General features: G+C 38.4%; 1 pseudogene; it reads left to right on the forward strand.

Annotated features, from left to right (window-relative positions):
• Positions 1-90: 90 nt before the first annotated feature.
• LOC103583529 lies at positions 91-1,829 on the forward strand (annotated as a pseudogene).
• Positions 1,830-4,490: the final 2,661 nt, after the last annotated feature.

A 4,490-nucleotide genomic window follows, 5' to 3' on the forward strand; every position in this document is an offset into this window, starting at 1 on the left:
GCCCGGGGGCGCCGTAGCGCTCCGGGGCCCTCAGCCCGCCTCCTTAGTCCCCGAAATCGAGTAAGGGAGGGAATACCCCTATTCGCCGGGATGCTGAGGCTGAAGGTGCGCGAGCGGCACCATTTGGAAGCATCACTTGAAAGCCACCTTGAGCTTGCTAACGCTGTCCCCTTAGTTATGGGGAGCATTGATGAATGGGGACGGGGAGGGATACATACTGGGATAGACGAGAATGGCAGAACGTTAATAGCGGAATCAAGGCGGTGGGTATATGGGTGTTTACTGTAAACCTTTTTTCAACATTTCTGTATGTTTGAAATTTTTCGTAATGAGACATTTTAGAGAATAGCTATGAGATCTGCCAAGGGACCTGAATCCGTAAAGCATTTCCCAAATGGCACCCTGGGCTGGGTCTGACCCACCTGTTTGCATGGAAAACCACAATAATCACTTAAACTGCTAATGGGTGACTAAATGACCCAGAATAATAAACGTAGCCTAATATTTCATTTTTCAAGCATTAAAGTTGCCGATTATCATTGGGGGAGAAAGTGTACATGTCTATATCCTACACCTACGCTGACTTTCCATAACAAAACTCTAAGTATACATGTTATATCTTAATATCTTGGATCATGAACTTGCATTGCTAAACCCTGAATCACTGGTATTTAATTTCCTAAAATTGCACCCAAGTCATAATACACAAGTGAATATAACCGTGATTGCTTTTGAAAATCAGAATGTATTTTTCAAATTCTTGTACCTATGCTCCACGAGGAAAAGCATTGACTGGGAAAGAAAATGCAGCCTGTGTCTAAGATCCTAAGACATTCCGCAAAATTAAAATCTTTCTGGCCCTCTTCCCCTCCTAGCCCACAGAGCCGGAGCCAGAGCCTCCACAGCCACAGCCACGGGCACTACGGCTTCTGGAGTTACAGCAAATGATGAAGTCATCAAAGTTTTTAATGATATAAAAGTAAGGAAATCTACACAAGAAGAGATCAAAAAAAGAAAGAAAGAAAGAAGTTCTCTTCTGTTTAAGCTATGACAAAAGACAATTGTAGAGGAAGCAAAGCAGATCTTGGTGGGTGACATTGGTGATACTGAAGAGGACCCCTACACATCTTTTGTGAAGTTGCTACCTCTGAATGATTGCCAGTATGCTTTGTACGATGTCAGGTATGAAACAAAAGAGTCTAAGAAAGAAGACCTACCTAGTATTTATATCCTGGGCTTCTGAAAGTACAACTTTAAAAAGATGATTTAGGGCCGGCCCCTGGCTTACTTAGGAGAGTGCGGTGCTGATAACACCAAGGCCCCGGGTTCGGATCCCATATAGGGATGGCCAGTTAGCTCACTGCGTGAGCGTGGTGCTGACAACACCAAGTCAAGGGTTAAGATCCCCTTACCGGTCATCTTTGAAAAAAAATAAATAAAAAAAATAAATAAATAAAATAAAATAAAAAGATGATTTATTCTAGTTCTAAAGATGCAATTAAAAAGAAATTTTCAGGGCCGGCCTGGGGGCGCACTGCTACAGTGCGCCGCTTGGGAGTGTGGGGGCGCTCCCGCCGAGGGTTTGGATCCCACATACAGACCCGCTGCTCACTGGCTGAGTGAGGTGTGGGCGCGACGCTGAGGGTTGCGATCCGTTGCCAGTCACGAAAAAAAAAAAAAGGGAAAAAAAATAAATAAATAAAAAGAAATTTTCAGGTATTAAACATGAGTGGTAAGTAAATGGTTTGGATGATATTAAGGACTGTTGGACATTTGGAGAGAAATTGGGAGGCAATATAGTAGTTTCACTTAAAGGAAAACCATTATAAAATGATAGTCAAGTGCCATCTGGATCCTAAGGAGCTTCCTTCCATTTCTACAGCTCAGCCCAGTGGAATAATATTAGGTTTTGTTGGGGTTTTTTCCACTGGGCCCTTCCAACACAATGAATAAAGGATATCATTCATTTAAGCAGCCTATCAGTTATTGCCATTAGACTGTTGAATATTGTTACTTTTATGTAGAACCCAAGGAATGCCTTCCCATCATTTTTAGTTAAAACAACTGCTTATATACCTCAGTTGCAGCAAGCACTACAATGAATGTGACTGTCAATGTGAATACCGTAGATTACTGCAAAGGTAAGCTAATTGAATGTCTTGAAAGTATCATTCACTGGTCAGATGGTAAATTTTTTTCAGTATTATTTGTAGTGGCAGTTGAACTTGATTGCAGTTCTGCGAGGCTTGAGCATTCATACCCCTCACCTGCCTTGGCAAGCCTATTTTTGTGACATGGCTGCACAGATATAACACTATGCATTAAAAGCATTTGTTTGTAAAGAGTTTAATCTCCAAAAGGAATGCCAATTAAGTTTTGTTAACTGTGTCATCAACTTATGCTAGTACCTCAGTGTTCATTCCTGTTACCTGCATATCTTCTTAAAAGAAATAGCTGATATTAATGCCTTTTTGTATCCCATTGAATGTATACTACTAAGTGTAGGAGTTTTGTGTTCTCCGTGTGAATCTCGCAACACTAAAGATATTTTGAATATCAGTCATGATGGCAATTTCTGTATAAAAGAGCCTTCAGTGGAACACTGTTTTGCAGTCAGACTCCCCACCATCACAAAAATAGCCGCGTTGCAATGAAAATTATGGCATATTTTTTTAAAACATAAATTAAATTAAAATAAACAAAATCTTTCTGAACTTACTGTCTAGAGCATGACTTTACAACTGTGGACAGAGCAGCGAACCATCCTTGCAGAGTCTACAGAAGGTCGTTCAAATACATGTTAGAATTATGGTCCTAACAGGAAGGTAGAATTTAGGAAAATAATTCAGAATAGAATGAGGCAATAGTAGGTTATTTTAATCCAATTCAGCAGTGTAGCAGCTAGGTCATGGTTCTAGCTTAAGAATAGTAACTTGCAACCTGAATCCAGGGGGCTGATTTTTCTGCCACCTTTTTTAGGTTGTGGTAGAGTAAAAACTGGGACTTTGTGTGGTTAAGAATCCCTGCCTGCTGATAAGAACAACACAAAAATTGCTTTTAAGAAGAAATATCACAATTGTTAGCAGGCAGGCATTTCAACCCTAGAAAGACTGACAATTGAGTATGAAATGTTTAAAAGACCCATGCCCATGATATCAATATTTTGTTTTAAAGAATCTGGGCACATTAGGAATTCAATGTACATGTAATATTTAAGAAAAGTTTGCCTATCAGTACTCCAGTTTGTAACCATTTGACTTACATTTTAAGTTTAAAATCGTGTAATTTAGTAGATAACTGTATATTAATGATTTTAAGATAAGGTCTTACTAAGTTAATAAACAGTATTGAAGCACTCAATAGAATTTAAGGTTTATCACATTTATAAATGTATAAACTTAATTTGTTAGATGCTGAGTTACTTATTCAGACAATTAAAGAGCTTAACAAGGAAAACAAATATATTAAATTCATGAATGAAGTTTAAAATGTTTAGATGTGATTAAGTTTGTCAATGAGATCGAACATTAATCAAATGCCTCTTTGGTTGTTAAAATTTACTAGAGTTATAAATAGAATAATAAGATAAGTAAGCCAAACTTTAAAAACTAAGGAAAACTTATGCTATTAAACTTGTAACAAAATAAGAAAGAAAAAGTTAAAAAGAAGAAAAAGAAAAAAACCTAAAAAAATGAAAAAGGAAAAGAAAAAAATTCGTAATTTTAGTAAATCAAATATTATAAAAATAGCATCAAAATAATATTTTCTGTGCGCGAAAACTACTCTTGGAGGCACCAAAAAAATTCACATTAACAATTACTACCATTTCTGTCTCTCAGGGCATAATTTCCCTGTGCTGGCAAAAAGTGGTATTTTATATCTGTGTCTCACGGAATGCTTCTCAGTTCTTTGTATTTAGGGCTGTAATTGGAGAGCTGGAGAAACCTCTCACATCCTTGTTATATTTATGGTGGATATCCCACTGGTAAGCTTTCACTCAGCCTTTTACCCACCCAAATCCTGCCTCAAGGGTGGCTTCTAGGGTCTGGGTAACTGGGTTCAAACCCTGGTTTTACTGCTACTCATCTTGAGAAAGTAACTTAAATTTTCTGGGCTTCATTTCCCATCTGTAAGCGGGGAATGAACACTAAGGTCAAGTGTTTGGTTCTTGGTCCTGGCCAGTGTGGGGGAAAAAAAGGGGGGGAGGTGTGCAGGATGATGATAATAATAGCACCTGCTTCATAGCGTTGTTGTGGGGGGTAAATGAAATAATCTAGGTAAAGCTTTTAGATCTGTGCTGAGTACATAGTAAGCGCTGAGTAAATTTTTGCTATTATTATAAATGGATCCTCTTTTCTAATCTCTCCCATCTCCAAGCTAAGTGCGTGCAATCAGACACATTAAGGAAAGCCACCTCCACCCCCTGTCTCTCAATCCTTCCTCCATCTCTTGGGGAAAAAACACAAAATCTACAGACAGTGAAAATGTAA

The sequence above is a fragment of the Galeopterus variegatus genome, unplaced genomic scaffold, assembly GCF_000696425.1.
Source record: "Galeopterus variegatus unplaced genomic scaffold, G_variegatus-3.0.2 Scaffold23965, whole genome shotgun sequence".
In the NCBI taxonomy this organism is placed as follows: domain Eukaryota; kingdom Metazoa; phylum Chordata; class Mammalia; order Dermoptera; family Cynocephalidae; genus Galeopterus; species Galeopterus variegatus.